This window comes from Bufo bufo, chromosome 9 (assembly GCF_905171765.1).
Source record: "Bufo bufo chromosome 9, aBufBuf1.1, whole genome shotgun sequence".
NCBI lineage: Eukaryota > Metazoa > Chordata > Amphibia > Anura > Bufonidae > Bufo > Bufo bufo.
This window is the reverse complement of record NC_053397.1, coordinates 164,791,295-164,814,441: the sequence shown is the minus strand read 5'-3', so window position 1 is coordinate 164,814,441 and position 23,147 is coordinate 164,791,295. Positions and strand designations below refer to the sequence as shown.

Genomic DNA, 23,147 nt, shown 5'->3' with positions numbered 1-23,147 from the left:
ACAAATGGTGAAGGTAAAGGGGAGGGGGCTTTTAAATTGTGGGTCTCCGGGTTGTTTCCTGTTCCTGGGAGGCGGAATTTCCTCCTGCTGGTGCCGTTGGGGAGGCATATGGGAAACAAATCAATATTTGGCGTGAACACCCTTTGCCTTCAAAACAGAATCAATTCTAGGTACACTTGTTCAAAGTCTTGGATTTTATAGGATCATAGTTATGTGTATGATTAACCAATAATATCAAACAGGTGATAGTTATCTTCATTTTAATATGTAGATTAACGCACAGTCATTAACTGAAACATCTGTGTGGGAGAGTTAAATCTGGGTGAAGAGCAGTCAAATTCTGCTACAACAGTGAGGTCGTGGAAGACAGTTTCATGTCACAAGTCATACACAACGGTAAGACTGAGCACAGCAATAAGACACAATGTAGATATATTGCATCAGCAGGGTCTCTTCCAGGCAAAGATTTCAAAGCAGATTACGGTTTTAAGATATGCTGTTCCAACTCTTTTGAAGAAGCACAAAGAAACTGGCAATGTTGAAGACCGTGGATGCAGTGGTCGGCTAAGAAAACTTAGTAAAGCAGATGATAGACACATCACGCTTACTTCTCTTTGAAATCGGAAAAATAGGCTTGCTCAAATCCTTTTGTCTCTTCATGTAAACTTTAGACTCGATGATGTTGAGATCCAAGTTCTGTGGTAGCTATGTCATCACTTCAGGATTCCTTGTTCTTCTTTACGCTGAAGATAATTCTTAAAGTGGTTCTCCAGGCTTTTAATATTGATGACCTATTCTCAGGATAGGTCATCAATATCAGATTAGTGGGGGTCCGACACCCGGAGCTCCTGCCGTTCAGCTGTATGAAGGGAAGGCACGTATAGTATGCACATGCAGTCTCCCTTCTCTCTTCCTGCTCGCTGCTGCTATGTCTATGGCGAGCAGGAAGAAAGACAGCATGGGCGCATTGCACACACCTTCCCTTCATACAGCTGATCGGCGGGGGTGCAGGGTGTCGGAACCCCGACATTTTGATACAGATGACCCAACCTGAGGATAGGTCATCATTATTGAAAGCCCTTAGAACCCCTTTAATGACATTGGCTGTATGTTTTAGATTGTTTTGTTGCAGAATAAATTAGGAGCCAATCAGATGCCTCACTGATGGGATTGCCTAATGGATAAGCACCTGTATTTCTCAGCATTGAGGACACCGTTAATCCTTACCAAATCCCAACTCCATTTGCTGAAATGTAGCTCCAAACTTGAAAGTTCCTATCCTCCACCATGCTTCACTGTTGCCTGCAGACACTCATTATTGTACTGCCTTTTGGTGAACAAACTGCCTTCTGTTGCAGCCAGATATTTCACATTTTGACTCTTCAGTCCAGATAACTGCTGCCATTTTTCTGCTCCTCAGTTCCTATGCATAATTGAGTCACTTGGCCTTATTTCCTCATCGAAGATATTGCCTTTTGGCCGCAATTCTTCTAAGAAAACCACTTCTGGACAGACTTCTTCGAACAGCAGATGGGTGTACCTGAGTCACTGGGTGTACTTAGAAGAACTGATGTTGCTGTGAAGGCAAACAATGGTCTATTTATCCTATGCCCTATTTATCTTATTCCGTCCAGTGTAAGGAAACAGTCACATCAGGATCATAGTCTCCATTTGTAACCGAAGCCATGATGGATCCAAATGTTGACCAAAGTATGCCATTCACTTCCATGGTGCTCCAATTGGGTTTCATTGAGGTTTTCCTCAGTTAGGATTTCATGCTGCCCTATTTTTGCTGTTTAAACCTGACTTGCTAGAATCTGACAAAGGCTCACAACACTAATGTAAACGGAGAATAAAAGATGCCACCAATCACCTCATTAATGAGCATTGTTCATCAGAACAAAGCATCACTTATGCAGTCACCTAAATTATTGTTTCTGGGCAGCAGTAGTTCTGTGTAAATAGTGTTCTGCTGCCCAGAAACAATGATTCCCTATGAGGACAAGCAATTGGAGTAGCAATCTCTCCTCTCCATACTTTACAGGGGATTGCTGCATGTAAATGCAGCTCTCACGTTCTCTGATGGAGCATTCATGATAATTGCCTGGTGTTTCAGCCTGTGAAAAGGGGCCTTAAGTAGTACGTAAACCAGACTTATGAGTGGTAGAGATAGTGCAGATTAGCAGTATGCAAGATTAAAAAACTGATATTTATCCTTTACAGACACAGGGGGTCATTTATGAATGTATGTACTCCAGTTTTTGGGGTATATCTGTAGCACATTAGGTCGCAAATGGGATTTGTGGCCGAATCTGGACCTTCTTCCCTATTCACGCCACGTACGCCAGTTCTAAAGAAAAGGGGGGGGTAGCGTGGGTGGGGAAGTTTTCAGAGTGGCTGGCCCATCTCATTTATCATTTTCTATGCCTGTTTTAGGCGTACAAAATTATCTGAATCTACACCAGCAAGGGAGCTGGTGTAGATTTAGGCCAGCAGTGGATGCACCTAAATTATGTAGAGGCCGGCGCCTCTACATAACTTAGGTGCATCAAGCGCCAGTGCAGGTCCTTAACTGGCGTCTAAAACACCGGTCTAGATAAATAACCCCAACAGTGTACCGTTTCTCTGTCCCATTTGGATAGCAGTTTGGACCATGGATAGTCACAGTAGATGCTTCACACAACATGGTTCAGGTATAGCGCCGTTTGGGCTATACTAATATAAATACATAGTGAAATACAATTATAACAAACAGATTCACAATATGATCCTCAATATATAGGGCCCAAGCCTCTGAGCCCACTCACCAATACAGTTCTAAACCCATGACATCCAGTACCCAATTTACAGGTTACACTACTACATGCGTCTAGCGGACAGAATATTTCAAAACATATATGTGATGGGATGCAATGCAAAATGCTCTCCTGGTGACAGGTAGACAATAAAATACCCTTTCCTGATCCCCCCCCTACCCTATGACAGATAACATGCTTCTCTATCATTATGCATTCTCTCCCAGACCCAGCAAATTAAGGGTGCTGCATATATATAGTTGTATAGAACAAGCAAGCTCACAGCAATGTATTTAAAAAAAAGTATGACAGAAGAGTTTTCGAGTATTCAATATCATAAGTACCACCAGCATCGGTATAGTTACCGGATTCTTATTAATCACTGCAAATATGAAGAATATACCTGGAAGCACACCGAGATTCAGTAATGAAAGGCACCTTCCCCTGCGCAGAGAGAATCAGGGTCTAACCTATTCACTTTACCTGGATATTTACACCTAGATTCTGTCTTTGTCTCCAGTTGCGAAATGAGAACGAAAAGGGCAAACCGGCTGTTATCTTTTATAAAAAGTTGATACTGCTTTGGTAAAGCTGAATCGTGTTTGAACCTGTGGCATGCGTCTGGAAGGTTCACAATAGAGAGATGTCCATGGTGAATCCGTCACACACTTACTAAGTGAGATTAGAAGCTTTGCTAGGAGTGGAAAGAGCAGGCAGTACAATGCAGGCTGACAGGGCACAGCTGGGAACAGGTTTCTCAGAATAATGTGCTTACATAGGCAAGATACGTATAAGGTCTTTCTAAAGGGTCTCTGGTTACATTTGCTGTTAATCCAATTCCGTAGCAAATATACACAAATTCCTAACAGCTTCCAGGTGTTATGATTGAGCTTTGAATTGAGATTTCAGACAGACCATTTTTTTTTCCTCCGAAGAAAAAACATAAGAAAATCCAACCTCAACTGGAAAAGTTTCAGCGAGTGATTAAAAAAAAAAGAAAGTACATGCAGTTCTCAAGCATCTAGTTGTGTGGCATTATTGTCGTTGAAGCGGCAATAGCGGATACTTATGATTATAATCTATCTTTACATCATTCTCAGTGACTGCTATAACATCTGTAAATCTCACAGCATCAAGAGACGGGTGTTAAGTCCCAGCTGCCCTACCATCAATGGTGCCCTCAACCTCCGGTTGTCTGCACCTGCCCTTATCCTAACGGAAGCATTTTTGACGATCCATGACTGATCCAGCAAAAACGCAGATGTTAAAGTAGCCTTAGACATGATAGACTAGTTCAGGAGTCGACATAGGAAAGGGACAGCTATGCATTCTTCTTGTCCACGTCTTTCATAAGTCTTAACCAGCAGTGATGGACAGCAGGTTAAAAATAGTCATCTTTCTAGCATCACTTAGAATTTGCAAGGTCAAAGTAATCCTATCCTGAAATTTAGCACTGAATACATAGCTAAACAGGAGCGAAGCATCTTTAGCAAACAAAATCCTAATAGCAGTGGGGTTTGGTAGTGGGAATGGACATAGTACGTTACCACAACTGCATGCCGGCCAACTCCCTCTGTGAAGTTTCTGCTGACTTGTTTGGGATTTAGCAGACCTGGTGTCTGCTCCGCTTCGGATGTGACAGCTGCACTCAGAGCAGTTTCGCTGCACGTTACTCAACCTTCTATGTTTATTAAGACTTTTTTCCCAGCCGGCTGTTCTGGAGTCTCCCCAATGCAGAGGTTATTGCCATCTCGATAATCTGCCTTCCTTTAATTAATAGCCTGTGGATGCATAATGAGAAATTCAAGGGCATGTTAACATTAGAGGAAGAATGTCTTTTTGGTAAAATGTTCATAAGCACATAGCATTAACGATCTAACCAGACACGCAGTGCTTATTGAGGGTATGTAATCCAAGGCTTCACATTATGCATTGCAGACTAGTTGACTTATTACAATTTAGGCACAATAGTAAGGCTACGTATAGAACGCTGGCTGTCGGAGGAAGGTTTATTGGGAGCAGTCTGACTGTCTCTCACAAGAGACAGAAATATTGAATCTCTAAGCAGCACTCCAGCTAGTCCCGAGACCACTCCTGGGAAGCCAACCGCAAGTAGAGGGGCAGGGTTTTCTTGAGATCTCGATCTGACTGTCCTGTACACGCAAGCTTTTATACATTCGATACAAGACATGTACCAGATTCATCATTCTTACTGGGTTCTCATGAGTTTCTAGTCTTGGCATTTTATTTTTACAGGATTTTCCATTACAGCAACTAAAGCGTTGTAATACTCCGACTTTTATAGGTTAATGTGTTTGGTCTGGATTATGAGAGGAGATCAGATTTGTTGTGTTCAGAAGAATTATGCAGCTCCAACTTGATGTGTATTGGAAGGAATGCAGTACAAAAGGTGCCTCGTTTGTAATTCCTAATTTGGAATTCCTGCTAACAAGAAGTCAGCAATGGCTATGGGAAAATTCTTTCTAAAACAAATGAGTGTTGTAAACAACTGGCTATGTGAAAAAGGCTGACTCTTTATCACGCCCAGGATAGGTTCTAGTACATGTCAGTGGAATCCAAAAAGTTTTCTCTCCTTCTAATCCTCACCAGACTTGTATGGGACCCTTTCAGCCATAAAGACAGAAGCTTAAAGGGGTTGTCCACTTTTTTTTTTATATAGATGACCTATCCTCAGGCTATAAATATCAGATCGGTGGGGGGGTCGTACGAACGCTGCCTTCTTTTCAGTGTTTATCTGTTCGCCATTGCGACCATAGTGGTGAGCAGGTGTCATTAAAACGAATCTTTCCCGTTCACTTCAGTGGGATGACTCTGTAGTATTCACATGAATAGGAAGGAGCCGTAGCATTAAAGTGAATAGGCCAGCTTAGTTTTAATTTCACTGTCTCGCCACTGCAGTTTGCGACGGCGAGCAGGTAAACAATTAAGATAAGGCAGCACAAACAGCTGACCGGCAGGGGTGACGGGACTTGACCCCCACCGATCTGATATTGATGATCTATCCTGAGGTTAAATCATCGATATTAAAAAAGCAAACAACCCCTTTAAGGTACCCTTACAACTTCAATAGATGTTGACCGAAAACTTGTTTGACTAATACCTGTCTCCCCTGACTCTGAGCATGTATGTGTTTCAATGGAGAGAGAGGAGAAAGCCACTGCTAGACACCTCTGATGATGACATCTCCCTGGAGAACAAAAAGATTGGGTGCTGAAATGCGTCCGATCCTCCTCTCTTCCAACTTCGTCTGTCAGGGGAGAGTCAGGAGGACATTAGTTTGTTGGCTGGTCTTGCCAAAAACATTGGGTTCGTTCGACAATATTGTAGTGCAGGGTTAAGCAACCTCTGGCACTTCAGCTGTTGTAAAACTACAACTCCCAGCATGCATACTTACTCTGCTCTTCTCCAAACTCCCATACAAATGAATGGAGCATGTAATTGTAGTTTCACAGCAGCTGGAGTGCCAAAGGTTGCTGATCCCTGGTGTAGTGTGTATGGAGTCCATAAGACGGAGGCCGTCATTCTGTATAGCTGACGTTTCTAATTATACATGGAAAGAGAGAGAAGCCCATGACCACTCACTTTTATGTAGATCTGTGCGAACTTCATTGGATACTCAATCAGTATTTCATTTGTAGACAGCAAAAAAAAAAAAGTCCAAGGCAGTGGGATGCAGTAATATCAACTTTTTTTTTCCTGTGGCATAAAAATAAATGCAGTAAAATGTTTGGTTTTAATTCACCCCTTAGTGCCTTTTTTCTGAAGTATGACATCACAAGTAGATTACATATACATACAGACTATACTACAGATACATATTATACATACACATACATTGGGAAAGATTTATCATTTCCCCGTGCCTCTTTTTGGATGAAAAAGAAGTCGCAAACCTTGTGACAATTTTGTAGCAAGTGACGTTTCTGCACCACCCTTGACATTTTCTGAAAAGGGGACAGGGAGTGGGCAGGGCTCGCTGGTGTGCCATGTTTTCAGGTACAAATGAAGACCGAAATCTACAACAGCTCCGAGCTGCGGAAGATTTCATTCTAACAGACAGAACATCCAGAGAATGCGCCTCTTCATAAATTAGTTGCGTCTTCCAGCAGCGCAGGAGATTTTAAAGACCGTCGTAAAACTCCAGTCTTTGATCAGTCTGTAGTTACTAAACACCATACTTCGACTTCAAATCTAATCTGATATGATAGTAGGGTCACTTTATAGTGAAGACGACATCTTTCTTTAATTTTGTTAAAGAATATCGCTGTAATTATAGTTTCCTTTCATCAATGAGCCATGGCTTGGCTTGATATTTTTCTCTCCAATCGGCAACTTTGTAAAATCTGCTCACAAATCTGCTGACAAAGTGAGGGAATGCCATAACTGGGAGCATATGTTGTGCTAGAGTGAAAATACTGTTGTATCTTCCACCGTTATTTAGTCTGTTTCATTTGTTCAACTGTCCTCATGTGACATTTTAACATAAAAGTATGAAAACCATAGAAACCTCCCATGTAGATTTCTTTTGTTTGTCTCACAGAAATGAATACAGCTTCAGTACACATAGATTTTGTATCCATGAACCTGAAACAGTGCAACAATACAGTTTATAAGAGAACATGGTAAATGCTCTCAATACCAAAGAAATAATGCACCAAGAAGGAGTTCTATGAGAACTTTGTATGTGTGAATGCAATGATGATATATGTAAGTGATTACAATATTAAAACAAAAATATAAGTTTATTGGGGGAAACTGTATAGATGAGAGGAGGCTCTAGAATCCTGTTGGGCCGCCTCTAGTCTGGATACAAGATGAGATACAGTTGGACATGGAGGCATACAGGGTCTGTATGGTATCCTGCGGTACATTTACCCACAGATGTTACAGCTGGACCTGTAGATCCTACACACTGGTGTCCAGGCTGGTCCCACAAATGCTTGATTGGCAATAGATCTGGTGACTCAGTAGGCCAAGAAAGTGTAATCTGGTGAAGACGTTCCTGGGAAACCCCTTCTGTGTGTGTGGATGAGGATTATCCTGCTGAAAAATACCAGTTGGAAGCCCTGCCATGAGAGACAACACATGTGGCCACAAGATGTGCCAGTGTCCCTTGTATCACTACTAGGGGGGACAGACTGTCGTAAGCAATGGTTCCCCAGATCATCACACCAGCAGTTGGGGCGCTGGGTCGCTCCACAGCAAAGGCAGGACTGAAGCGCTAACCATACTGCCTTTATACTCCAACCTGACTGTTGTCAGATCCCAAACAGAACCTGGATTTGTCGCTAAAGACCATATAGTTCCAGTCCGAAGCAGTTCAGGTTTCTTATTCACAATACCCCTGCCAACAAAGGAATTGGGGAATGGCTGTCGATGACGGGATAAGTAACTAGCGCCATGAAACCAAATTTCCATCTGCTGGATCAATTCATCCTCTCTACTGGTGGTCTGTCTGGGCCATCCAGAGCCTGTTCGCGCCCTTACATAACCACTGCTTCCAACAGCTAGGTCAGAACAGCCTAGACAGTGGGCAGTTCATCAACAATCCTGCTTTTCTCAGTCAAGTGATGTGCCCCCTCTCAAAGTCTTGTCAACTGGGCAAAATGTCTTTGAGCACATCACAGAGGCATGTCTAGCAGTCAGCCATCTGTCACCAAGGGGTACACTTCCCAAAAGTTACCTTTGAAAGCCTTTTTTTATATGGCAGCACTTTTATGCTGCCTTGTGGCAGGACGCAGTGTCTAATCAGACCACACCTGTAATGACTTACATATCTGCTTGAGACGCAACTGCTTGCCGAGGTTTACAGCAATCCGACATTTCTATTGCATTATTTGCTTTTGTCAATGAGTGTATGAAACGTGCATAACACAACCTACCATATTTCCCTACCAATGTGATTTTGCCAAGTGTTTTGACCCTATAAGCATCTGTATATCAAGGAGAGTACTGAGAACAAAATAATCTTTCATGGCAGTTCAACTGCTTTCATGTGTTCTATTATCTGATGAAAGGGATAGCTCCTGTCTGTGGTAATGGTCTGGGGATAGAATGCATTATAATGGAACTCTCCGTGGTGTGGTATGGCATCTTGGCCATCAAACACCTTTAGTCAAAGATTGGGAGGAGGCAAGTTCATATTCTTTGCCTGGAGTTTTCATTCCTGGTGTATGCAGTAAACCGTTTGGCTTCCAGTGATTAGAGCATGCTTGTACAACTATCCAGCACTCTGTCGTCCCTTAAATAAAATCTCTAAAATTTCTTGCTGGATCATCACCTGTACTGACATAAGAAGGCTAGTGGAAGACGACTACTGTGAGGAATCTAAGAACAGCTATTGTCACCTTACAATTTGCAGCTCGTAGAAAAGCATTGAGTAGTACACCATTCCAGATTTATCAACATATTGATTTCAGCTATTTGGTGTAAATGCATTGAAACGTTTGGCATTTGGACAAAGCGCTGTATTTATAAAGTCCCTGGACTATATTTTCTGGCACATAAATGTGTCTGGAAAATTGGTCAGGGCTTCATAGCTGCCCAGATTGTGGCTCACTTATTAAGGATTTCCAATCCCAATCTAGAAAATGTTGGAAAACAACACCATGGCTGACCCGTCATTTTATTTAGCCAGTGGAAAAATACTTGCATTTGCACATTGTTGATGATTCAGGCACATTCTGCCCTGCGGGAGAGACTGGTGCACTGTTTTTAACAGTTTTACTTTATATAACAATGTCAGATAACAGACTTTGTTAAGGATTCAGAAAAAATGGGACCAAATAGTTATTACAGTATCTCACTTAAGTGAGTACACCCCTCACATTTTTGTAAATATTTTATTATGTTTTTTCATAGAACAACATTGAAGATATGATACTCTGTACGGCTTGTGTAACAGTGTAAATTTGGTGTGCCCTCAAAACAACTCAACATACATTAATGTCTAAACCGCTGGCAACAAAAGTGCCTAGGTGAAAATGGCCAAATTGTGCCCAAAATGACAATATTTTGTGTAGCTAGCATTATTTTCCAGCACTGCCTTAACTCTCTTGGGCATGGAGTTCACTAGAACTTGCCAGGTTGCCCCTGGAATCCTCTTCCACTCCTCCAGGATGACATCACGGAGCTGGGGGATGTTAGAGACCTTGTGCTCCTCCACCTTCCATTTGAGGATGCCCCACAGATGATCAATAGGGTTTTGATCTGGAGACATGCTTGGCCAGTCCAGCACCTTTACCCTCAGTTTCTTTAGCAAGGCAGTGGTCGTCTTGGAGGTGTATTTGGGTTGGTTATCATGTTGAAATACTGCCCTGCAGGCCAGTTTCCGATGGGAGGGGATCATGCGCTGCTGCTGCAGTATGTCACAGTACATGTTGGCATTCATGGTTCCCTCAATGAACTATAGCTCCCCACAGCCGGCAGCACTCATGCAACCCCAAACCTTGACACTCCCACCACCATGATTAACTGTAGTCTTTGTACTCCTCACCTGTGTGACAGTCACGTACACTACACACAAGGGGGAGGATAGTGACCACTGCGCTCCACCCTCACCCCTGGCCCTGCCTACTTGCCTCGCAAGTCCTAATGACAGGGGACAACTAGACGGCAGTCCCTAACTTAGGATACATGCTGGGAAGACAGATAAGACAAATAACGGAACGTGAACGGACCGGGTCAATACATAGAGAGCTACGCAGTACTAAGGAATGAGCAGAGAATAGTCAGGAAAAGCCGAGGTCAAATACCAGGGGAGAAACGAAGTACAACAGGAGTCCGCAAAGAATCGTCAGGTGGAAGCCGGGGTCAGGATACCAGGAGAGATGCGCAGTACAGGAGGAGCAGGCAAAGGATCGTCAGGGAACAGGATCAGGTAGTATTCAGTAGTCCAACAAATAGCCAGGAACCTAGAATTAACAGGCAACCTGTGGCCAGCAGGCTGCCTGTATTTATAGTGGGGTCTGAGGGTCATGTGACGTGGCCAGCGTCACATGACCGACAGACAGACAAGTTGAGCATGAGTGATCAGCTCGGCGCTCAAGGCAGACCTAGGAGCAGGGAGCCTCCCAGCTAGCAAAGCCGCCCTGGGAACGAGGCCAAACACAGATCCTCACTCCCGAAGCTAAGCAGCAGTTCTGCGACCTGTGACAACCTGGTTGCCGTCACACATGCTCTGAACCAAATAAGTTTATCTTGGTCTCATCAGACCACAGGACATGGTTCCAGTAATCCATGTCCTTAGTCTGCTTGTCTTCAGCAACCTCTTTGTGCACTTTCTTGTGCATCATCTTTAGAAGAGGCTTCCTTCTGAGACAACAGTTTTGCAAGCCAATTTGATGCAGTGTGCAGCGTATGGTCTGTGCACAGGCTAACCCCCACCCCTTTAACATCTGCAGGAATGCTGGCAGCACTCATACGTCTATTTTGAAAAGACAACCTCTGGATATTACGCTGAGGACGTTGTGCACTCAACTTCTTTGATCGACCATGGCGAGGCCTGTTCTGAGTGGAACCTGTCTTGTTAAACCGCTGTATGGTCTTGGCCACTGTGTTGCAGCTCAGTTTCAGGGTGTTGGCAATCTTCTTGTAGCCTGGGCCATCTTTATGTAGAGCAACAATTCTGTTTTTCAGATCCTCAGAGAGTTCTTTGGCATGAGAAGCCATGTTGAACTTCCAGTGACCAGTATGAGAGATTGTAAGAGTGATAACACCAAATTTAACACATCTGCTCCCTATTCACACCTGAGACCTTGTAACACTAACGGATCACATGACTCCGGGGAGGGAAAATGACTAATTGGGCATAATTTGGCCATTTTCAATTAGTGGTGTACTCACTTTTGTTGCCAGTTTCTTTATACGTTAATGGCTGTGTGTTGAGTTATTTTGAGGGCACACCAAATTTACACTGTTATACAAGCTGTTCACTGACTACTCTACTTTACTTTTCAGAGCGTTAGATCTTCAGTGTTGTCCCATGAAAAGATAGAATAAAATATTTACAAAAATGTGAGGTGTGTACTCACTTTTGAGTAAAGGGGTTACCCCACAAATTTATTTAAAACTCAGTAACCCCTTCTTCTTTTGCATACAGAATGGTCCCTCACATACAGCCTCATAGATACATATGAAATTTAATTCCCCCAATGTGTCCTTTCCACTGTCTAGACCTAGATATGGCGATATACTTCTATGAATTTATAAATCGGGATGAATGTAAGGTATCTGAGCCATTTCACCTGGTTTTCTATGAGATCACTATGCTGGATGGGAGCATTGAAGCTACTGAGCATGTTAGTCCACCACTGAATGCAGGAGACGATGGACCATCAGGATAAACACTGAAGATAAAGACAATATTATTATTACAATGTATATTGCTGTAATACGTCATTTTAAATACTCTAATCATCGCATTGGTATACTTTTCATGGGATGACCCTTTTAAAAGAAGCCAGCAGGGCACTCAGCTGTTCACTGTGGGTCTGACTTCTCTCACCTGATCAGCTGCAGACTCCTAGGAAGCCACATCTAGACATACTTTTTCAAATAAATGAAATTCATGGACACAAGGCATAGGGTTGCTGGAGCCGTGCTACTCTTGCCGAGTCGCTCTCCATATCGATGCTGCTCACAGAAGGTAGAGAAAAAATGATATGTGCCCTAATATGCCATATAAATAGAGATTTTAAAAACTGGTCCAGTGGTAGACAAAATCACTCACATCTTGGTCACTTGCTTATTCCGTAAGCCATGCCATTGTTTGTATAGTTCTCTCCTGTGAATAGTTGACCAAATCAGTTTTATGTAATGTGTGCACTGAAATAGCTATAGGGGGGTCGCAATTGAGACCGGGCCTCTGAAACAGTTGCTAGTGGCGCAGCACTAATTAACGTATGTTTCGCCTTATAAGACATAGTGCGTCTTATAAAGCGGATACTAGTGAGATCTTCCATTATGGAAGTCTGATATGGGGGTCTGATGATCTGATATAGGGGTCTGACATGGTCTAAAGGGGGTCTCATCTGAAGTCTGATATGGGGGTATCATCTGAGGATCTGATATGGGCGTCTGATTTGAGGATCTGATATAGGAATCTGATTTGAGGATCTGATATGGGGGTTTGATTTGAAAGGTGTTTTTTTGTATGGTGAATTTTTTTTTTGCACTGGTGCACATTATAAGTGAGCATTTTTTCTACTGGTGCAGATTATAAAAAGAATAAATACTACTGGGGGACTGTGGGCAACATTAATACTAGTATGGGCACAATGGGAGCATTATTACTATTGGGGGCATTGTTAACACTAAGTGCACTCTGGCAAATAATTATTTCTATTAGTTGGACTTTGGGGGGGAACTATTACAGTGGGGGCACCCTGGCACAGTATCAGCTTAGCACAATTATTTTTGGGGGACGTTATGTTTTCTCTATTAGTGTCAGGAGCACTATTTTGCTGGGTGCAGTTATTTTTTATGGCACTATCTGACAATAATTATTAAAGGGGGCGCTATCGGTGTGCTGCTAGTATTTTCATGGGGACTATCTGTTTCTGCAGTATAATATTGGGGAGCACAGAGGCCACAGTATTGGGGTGTTGAGAAGGTGGGAGGATGATGGAAAAGCAGGAAAATAAGATTTTCTTTTTTGTCAAACTCTGCAAAGACAAAAGATGGCTGAAAGAAAACATCATGGTGGTCTGGTCTGAATGGAGAAGATGAGGAAAGAGAACGTCTACATCAGAGGAGATGTCACTGAATGTAAGAGGTATGTGGCGCTGTATTACCCTGTATGTTTTGTAGCACTGTATGTAATGCTTTCCAAGTACGTGTTTAAAAAGGACCGGTCACCAAAAAATACAATGCAATCTGAAAGCAGCAGGTTATAGAGCAGGAGAAGCTGAGCAGACTGATATATATTTTTTGTGGGAAAAGATTCAGTAAAATGTGTAATTTGTACATTTACGTACATCTGCAGCCCTGTGAAGTGCTATTGGTATTGGGAGAAGGAGTTATCAGCGATTGACAGCTATCTCTCTATGCACACTTATATACACAATGCTATCAATCACTGATAACACCTCCCTCCTGTACCGGTGCTGCTCACAGAAGGTAGAGAAAAAGCAGAGATATAAATGTGTAAATTGCAGGTTTTACTGAATCTTTTCCCACAAATCTATATATCAATCTGCTCAGCTTCTCCAGCTCTACAACAAAGGTTCTGGCAGATTGCATTGCATTTTTGGTGACAGGTCCTCTTTAACAGTAGGGCTGAAGGGAAGGGGTTAGGTTGAGAATTTGGCATTGAGGGAGGGACGCTGTTCCAATTTTTGCCTCAGGCAGCAAAAAGGCTAGGTGCACCCCTGCCCCTTGCCACAAAGCACTGTAGGAAGGGGGCCTAAGCCATGAGCCTTCAGCTCCACCCATGAATGTGTGGTTTTGAAATAAAGAACAATATCTGATGCCGGAGTATATTCTGCCTTAGGGAATCATTTTTCTTACTATAGTTTCATGAAATGTTCCATGTAGCCATGATGTCTGGAGGAATCGCCATTGGTGAAACTAGTAAAATAACATCCATATAATCATTTCTCCTGGTGTTTAGTACAGAAATTCCAGCATTTCCTGTTCATATCTCAGTGACCACACTTTAAATAATCACATGCAACCACTTTGGCAGCAGTAGTTACCATAGAAGAACCAAAATGGCTAATGAATGCTGCTTGACGAGCTAATCTTCCCTATTCATTCTTGCCTTTTATAATCACTTTCATATGCTAATGTCTCTGTTGCTTTACCACTAAAGCTATGTATTTTCCAGCCTGCTCAAAACATGTGCAGATATATCCGAAATCCAAATATTGTCAACACAATTGATCTATCGTCCAGAGAGTTTCCAGATGAGTGATCAGTGGATTTTTAGGTACCTGGAGATATCCCAGCTTTTGACAATACAGCAACTGTTTAGCCCATATAGAACAAATAGATAGGGTTTGTCATGATGAGACAACCTCTTTAATAGATATGTCTAATGGACATAAGCCTTCACTTAAACAGTTTCCATTAGGTAATTACTCCATCACAACTTGCATGCATGCTTGGTCTGCACCCGAATCATTTTAGATGTGATAATTTGGACATAATGCTAGGAACCAGAGAAATCAAAACTTTTAGTTCTCAGTATAAATTAAATCTACTTAAGGGCTCATGCCTACGAACGTGAGGGCTCCGTGCTGCGGACTGCAAATTGCGGTCCACAATGCACGGGCACTAACCGTGGGGCAGCCGCATGCGGATCGCAGACCCATTCACTTGAATAGGGTCTACGATCCGCATCCGACGGTCCGCAGCGCGAAAAAGTAGTGCATGCACTACTTTTTTGCAGTGCGGAGACACGGACAGAAACACCACAAAAGCACTCCATAGTTCTTCCGTGGGGTTCCGATCCGTGCTTCCGCACCGCATATCCGGGTTTACGGACCCATTCAAGTGACCCATCCTTAGGATAGTGCAATATAGTGTTCAGAGTAGCACACAAATACCGTAAAGACCTTCACTGGAATGCACCAGCCATCCACGACCACAGATCCAACTTAGATCAATTGATCAGCATACAAACTATTTTGACGGCAGCATCTCCAGAAATGCACTTTTATTCATAGTGGGTCCATGAAAAAAATTTGCAAAATAGCAAACATATTGCAACGTTTCGACTACATAGTAGTCTTTGTCAAGCATAACATGAAGTGAATCATAAAAGACTTATAAAACATATGAAGTACCTCCCCCAAATTATCATACACCTATCAAAAAGCCTTGCTCCTATTCCATAACACCCACCTATCAAATGTATTCATCAAGTGTGTGTTATATCAACCATAAAAATCGGCAAATCATTACCTGTGGCGATACCGACATATGGATTCCCATCACCATGCACATGTAACTGGCATGTCCAACTTCCGTTACATCCTACTCACATTGAAGCGCAATCCTCAAGTGATATAATCCTGGTCACATGGCTTTGCGCGTCATGTCTGCACGTGATCTCACGCGTCATGTCCACATGATCGAGCTGACACCTCCCTCTTCTTGAGCGTCTCCTATTGCCATGGAGACTCTCATAGCCGTGCAGCGAATGGTCAAACCATCAGTGATGACCAGATCCATCGCGCAAGTCAATATCTCGATCATGTAAAGACAATCAAGGGACTATGCAACGGATATAAGAATATATATGTAGGGTATATGTATGTCCACGCTTACTTGTAAGCCGATCTTTCCCCTTTATGTTTCTCTAAAGTGTGCATGGTGGATTTCCAATATATTGTATTCACCTAGTGAAAATTAAAAACAATACAGATTAAAACCACTTCCAAATAGCTCATTGGCTACTAACTGATAAAGATATACATGAATATGACATTAATCAATAACACCTACATTAAATTCAATGTTCAACCCATATGGTTGTAATGATCTCATGTTGAAAATCCATCTCAACTCTTTTTTCCACAGAATTTTCTCTCTATCTCCTCCTCTCCTTAGTCTGCCCACCAAGTCAATGACTCGAAATCTCAATTGGCTAATCGAATGTCCTTTCTCCAAAAAATGTTTTGCTACTGGCTTATCAAGCATCTTCTTCCTGATAGTGCTTTTATGTTTGTTAATCCGCTCCCTGATCTTCATTGTGGTTTCCCCAACATAAATCAAACTGCACGGACACTCCTGTTCAATGGATGTATACAATAAAACGACATCAAAAGAGACCAAGAAAAAGTTGTCTGGCAGTTCAACATCTTTAAGTCTCAACAAAAAATGGCTGGTATCCCTAATGTAAGAAGGGGCTTGCATTGGGGAATTTGCGGAGTAGGCGGTCAAGAAACACCACTATTGTACTAAAAACTGAATTCCTCCCCGAGACAATTGGCCTCCTGGGGGCGGGGGTCGTCCAGTCTCTTGTGAATCTTCGGTAAGGTATATAATAGGGGAGTGATTGGGTATTGAACCCTCAAAAATTCCCCAAATCTTGATCAATAATGTCTTCATTGACCACCTCATCCACTATCTCCCCTATAGATCTCATTATATCAAACTTAGAATCCCCCTTTAACTCCTCATAGGCTTCTGTATCAGCTAGTTGTCTCTGTATCTCACTGATATAATTTCCTGTGTTCATCACTACCACCGCACCCCCTTTGTCGGCCGGCTTGAGAGACTCTAAACTCTTCAGGGCCAACCTTTCTTGTTTAGACAAATTGTATACAAAGTTCCCACCGTCCTGATCCCTAATGGTCTTGATCTGTTTCTATACTATCTCAATGTAAGATTCCACAATGTGATTATTCTGCGGAGGAGAGAAACCACTTTTGTTTCCGAGGATAGGTCATCAATATAGGAAAACAGACATCCCCTCTAAGGAGCTAATAATTTCAATAGTTCTACAGAAGCACTATTATCTGTGCTGAGATCCAGGAAAATGAGTTTTTGTGTAGTGTCCCTGGGAAAAAATATGCACCATAGCACTCCTCTACAACAAAGAGCCTAGCACAGTGATGGCTAACCTCCGGCACTCCAGCTGAAACTACGACTCCTAGCAAGCTCCATTCATTTCTATGGAGTTCTGAGAACAGCCAATTGCGCATCTTGGGAGTCGTAGTTTTACCACAGCTAGAGTGCCGGAGGTTAGTCTTTACAGGCCTAGCATGTAAGTTGGTGTCCGGTCTGTTCTGTCTATAGCTGTTTGGTTTGTCTGATGACCTGATATATGTATTGCACTAGATAAACTTTTTCTTTTTTTCAGGGAATTGTATTGGGTTATCCAGTAGGTATTTAAGGTATAAAATCAGCACCTTGTAAGAATGCAATAATCTGATAAACAATATGAAATATTATCTTCATAGATCATATGTACAATGCCTCAGTTAATCTCGAGCAAGACAAGATATCAAGTCTAGTTCTTTTCAGAGGTATCAAATCCTTGCTAGACATGTTATGGTTTTACAGTGAAAAATTACACTCCAAACATTTTATCTGGAGGGCTAGCCCCAGTGTCACAGCTCTTCAGACACCCCTAGCTCTCGGTGTCAGCTGAAGAGGCTTTTCTTATATAAATCACACTGTTCACAACTTTGTTTTTGCTTCTTTTTGCTCTTTGAATTGGTCCAGACTTGGCATTTTTGCCATAACAGTTTTCCACCTTAATCACTCAGAAGCTGAATGCTTTGATGAGCGGATTCAGTAACGAAATATCCCGCGCTGGAAGCCTCTTTGTTATTCTCATGAGAGCCAACATTGAAATATACTTTTCATTAGCTTAAATTGTTATTCCAATCGGCCAGTCTCCCTTCATGCATCCTAGACCACAAGAAAATAAGCATGATGTATCTTAGGGAGCTACACCGAGCAATATTTTCAGATGCTAGAACAGATTTCAACTTTCCTATGGTGCTGTTTTTGTGCTGGAAACTGCCAAAGATTTGTTCAAAACAAGGGAGCTGATTCATAAGGAATTCTTATTTATGGAGATGAATGGAAATGATGAATGCTGTGAAGATGATGATGGTTAAAAAGCAGATGCCAGCATGATTGCTATCACCTTACATTAGTAATATTACTTTGGAGCAGTCATCAGTCATTCAGCCACTGTTACTTTATCGCCAAAAATTTCTAAATCAAAAAGATTTTCAGAAATTTAGAGGAACCTATTTTTCAAAATTGACTACTTCCACAATCAGGATTCCAGATGTTTCCACATGAATGTTTTGTTCTGGTGTAACATGCTGTGCTTTCCTACATCCTCACATTGTATTAAAGGAGTTTTCCAGGAGAAAAATATTGACAAATATTGATTACCTATCTTCAAGAAAGGCCATCAGTATCTGATTGGTGGCGGTCTGACTCCAGCATCCCCGCCAATCAGCTATTTGAAGAGACTGTGGTGTCCGGTGAGCGCTGCGGCTTCTTTCTAGCCCATTGGCCTCACATTCATCGGTCACATGGCCTAAGCACCGCTAGTCCCATTGGCTCACAGTGCTTGTATGTGTTCTGTGTTCCATAGTACTCCATATATAGATTGTTACAGTATGGTTTCTACATGGTAACATGGTAGCAGTGTACTAGGAATTATGGCATCTCAACAAAGTGAACATTTAAAACTTAGAGGCTGTAGAAAATAGTTTATGTAATCTAAATAAACTATGCCATGTTTTATGCAATGGCTGGTGCCTAGTCTACTATAGAGCAGGACTTCTTAAAGAGGTTGTCTCATGGAAATTATTACCTTTCTGTAGGATAAGGGTTCCCCCTCGAGGTCCAAAGAACAAGGGGTCTCATCTCTGAATTGTGCGCATATTGGTGCCCTGCTCCATTCACTTCTATGGGACTGATGAAACACTATGTCAGCCCCATAGAAGTGAAAGTAGCAGGGACCCCTTGTTCTTGGAAACTGATTTTTATCACTTATCTTGCGGATAGCTTTTTCTTTTGGGCTAAACCATGGTGACATCTGGGCCTCACTAACCCATGCCACCAATTCCAGTTAAAATGGCCTTCTATAAGTCCTAGTGCCCCAATACCAAGCTACATTGCCACCACTGGCGTCCATGTATCTCCAGTCTGCACAACACTTACCCCTCAATTCTTCTGCTTCTGTCAACTGAAGGAGATTCCTGTTCACCATAAAAACAAAAAGATGACTCGCAATTTGAGAAAAGCTGTCATAAAAGAGTTTTGTCAATTTACATACATTATTTAGTGCTTTTAAAAAATAAAAAGTCTTTTATGTCTTCACAAACAGGAATCTCATAAGCTGAAACAAAGGAATGGCATCTCAAGGGGGGGGGGGGGGTGACGAGGGTGGGTTAGGAGGCACCACTTTAGGTCAGTAAGCATACTAAAATAATCCAGCCATTGTGTCTTGCAAAGATTATTACAACGCAAAATGATTCTTAGGCAAACTGAAATATAAAATAAGCACCAGACATATATAAGTGGGACACAATTAATGTTTTTTTCTAACTTGGGAAATGCATTCCTCTAATGGGGTTTTCTGCAACTTAAATACTGATGATGGGTTAGATCTAAGCTGCAGAAATACCTTGTGACTGATGAACATGATGTCACAGACCCAATAAAGAGACCACAGTGTTCAGCTGAGCTCTGCAACCCTTTTAAACGGCTGATTGGCATCACCAATCTTATATGGATGACCTATATTTAAGTTCTGAAGAACTTGGGCATTGAAACACAGCTGTATATGTGGGTTGATTTGCACAATATTTTCAGAGCAAAATTATTTTTGGACTGGAATCCTTTTCCAAAAAGTCTGATGGTTATCAATGATCTTGGCTGTTTTTAGCAGTTTCCTGAGATGATCCCCTTTCAAGTGTAATAAAGGCTATGGACACCTTTTAATTCTATCATTTTATTAAGTGTTCTTGCATGGCAAGACCACTTTCTGTTATCTCACATATTTATTCTTATTATTATAGCCAAATTTACCACCCTAACTCCTCCCACAGTTTTTACACTACATAGACAGTAATATGCCGAAACGTGCGGATTGTTCCTGATTGGTGTGCTATTACTTTGTGGAACGTTTCGCCAAATGGTTCACAAAATATCAGCATTTTTGTGGCGAAATTGGTCCCATAGGAATGAATGGCGGAATGTTCAAAACTAGAGTGGGAGCTGACAAAAGCTAGAGTGTGAGCTTAAAACTCAGGACATGATTTCTAAACTGCCACCACTCCCTCATTTTCAAGCCCACCTTCAGAAATATTATATCAAAACGTTGAGCTATCCCTGCTGCCACTAAGCCATAGTCCTGATAGTTTTCACAATATGACCATTTGTTTGCAACTCACGCCGCCCATTGACATTCATTGAAACTCCACTTTAGCCACCTCAAATTTGAAGGGCAATTTCTAAACTGTGACTGTGCCTTCATTTTTAATATTTCAGGGAAATACTATACATCAAAATGCAGGTCTGGGTCTTGTGATTCTCACAATATAAAGTTCTTCGCTGTAGGATTTATAATTTTTAATTTACAACCGTTTGAATATGGCAACAGCCAGTGAAGTGAGCAAGTTGGAGCAGTATGTTTTTAAAGGGAACCTGTCACCGGGATTTTGTGTATAGAGCTAAGGACATGGGTTGCTAGATCGCCGCTAGCACATCCGCAATACCTAGTCCCCATAGCTCTGTGTGCTTTTAGTGTGTAAAAAAACTATTTGATACATATGCAAATTAATCTGAGATGAGTCACATACAGGACTAATCTCAGGTTAATTTGCATATGTATCAAATAGTTTTTTTTTACACAATAAAAGCACACAGAGCTATGGGGACTGGGTATTGCAGATGTGCCAGCGGCCATCTAGCAACCCATGTCCTCAGCTCTATACACAAAATCCCAGTGACAGGTTCCCTTTAAACGTTCTTCTCTGCCCATGCTGTAGAGTGAGTTGCTATAGGAACCCAGGTGTGTCAGCAGCCAGCAGAGTGACAAAAGCTAGAGTGTGAGCTGAAAAATCAGGACATGATTTCTAAACTGCCACCACTCCCTCATTTTCAAGCCCACCTACACAAATCGGCTGCTAATGTTTTTATAAATGTAACTGTGAAGCACTTTGGGCAACAACATTGCAATTAAATGTGCTATATAAATAAATAAAAGTTTAAATGCATTTCTCACTCTATCAAGCTTGCCATGTGCACTTTTTAAATTTGAATTGGTTAGTGTAATGTTCACTATCTTTACTCACTCCAAACACTCCACACAGTTACTCTGCCCACTCCAACCACACAACGGTTACTTAAGCCGCTCCACCCAGTTACTCCGCCCACTCCAGTTGTAGACTACTGGTGGAGGCAAGAATACTTCACACAATTTCCCCAGAAATCGTAGCTTTTCTAGTTATCGTTATTGCCTTTTACTTACTGGGCTAAAAATCATTGGTTTTTGCAGTGGGTCTTTATTAAAATTGTTAAACAGTTTTTCTTCTACAGCTTTCAGTTTCGGCGAGTTTGCAGACTAGCAAGCTCTGTGCGTCACACTGAATCTGCCAGGGAGCTTCTCTGATGGCTAGCTGTGTAGTCCCTCATAAATACTTATTATAGCTTAAATCAGTTTGATAATTTAGCTTACAGGAGTGTTTATGAACTGTCAGGAGTTCAGAGATAAGGGCTACAGATGGAGCCATCAGAGCATCTTCCTGGTGGATTCAGAATGAAGCAAAGAGCCTTCAAATACACTGAAACATTTTTAATAATAACGTATTGAAAAAATGATTTTAGCCCAAAATGAGTAAAAAGCAAAATTCATTTAAAAAAAATACCCCAAAGGAGTCAATACAGTAGAGAAGGCCATCAAAGTTTTGAACTTGAAATTAAAACTAAAGTTCTTAAAGGGATTTTCCAGGATTTTGATATTGATGGCCTATGCTCAGGATAGGTCATCGATATCAGATCGGCGGGGGTCAGACTCCTGGCACCCCTGCTGACGCTGCCGTCCCTTCCTAGGCCCATGAAGTCATGCTCATTGGTCACTTGGCCTACGTGCAACTCAATCCCATCCCAGTGAATGGGGCTGAGTTGCAATACCAAGAACTACCTTTATTCAATAGACAGCTCTGTGCTTGGTAGTCTGCGAGGAGGCTGTGGCTCTCACAGGAGATCTGTGGTCTACTCAAACAGCTGATTGGCAGGGTGCTGGGAGTCAGACCCCCTCTGATCTTATATTGATGACCTATCATGACGATAGGTCATCAATATCCAACTGCCAGAAAACTCCTTTAAGTTTCATACAGAATTGAAGATTTACATTGACTGTCCATTCAGTAGGAATGTGATTCGGCTCCTCTGCTCAGCTTCCTAGCAGCTATCACAGTTCACATATTCCCCTTGACCTCTTGCAGCTTCCTGAAATAAACACGCTTACTTCTAATTAAAAATTGTAAGATGAGACTGGTGATTTCAGACTTCACCAAATACCTCAAAACACAAGGAAATAATGAAATAAGTGTTTTTCTTCATACTCCTTGGGGAGCACTCTGTATTTGGGTAAATGGACCAGTATTTTTCCATTTCATAATTGTTTAGTAGGTTCTTCAGTCCCTGGAAACACAGTGTTTCATTTGGAGACCAAGAACAGTAGCTGTGTTCCAGCACAGAGACCCTGCGGTCAGTGGTTTTTGTCCAAATGGACACTTAGAGATATATTATTTCATGCATTACGCTATGGGAAAAATCTGCAATGTCCTTGCCAAACATAATGAGGTATATCCATTAATGATTACTCCGGACGGGGCTCAAAACTAA

At 41.9% G+C, this 23,147-nt stretch overlaps 2 protein-coding genes across 7 annotated transcripts in view; one reads left to right on the top strand and one right to left on the bottom strand.

The window, feature by feature from the left end:
* Positions 1-4,817, bottom strand: part of ECM2 (extracellular matrix protein 2) — a 37,061-nt gene extending 32,244 nt beyond the window's left edge. Inside the window, exon 1 of one of the 5 annotated variants that reach the window (XM_040407039.1) lies at positions 4,343-4,817. The gene's annotated coding sequence lies outside the window, so the exon portion shown is untranslated. The other 4 variants (XM_040407034.1, XM_040407037.1, XM_040407035.1 and 1 more) reach the window with 4 other exon arrangements.
* LOC120978732 (centromere protein P) overlaps positions 1-23,147 on the top strand; it is a 348,964-nt gene that overhangs the window by 295,847 nt on the left and 29,970 nt on the right. The window lies entirely within an intron of this gene.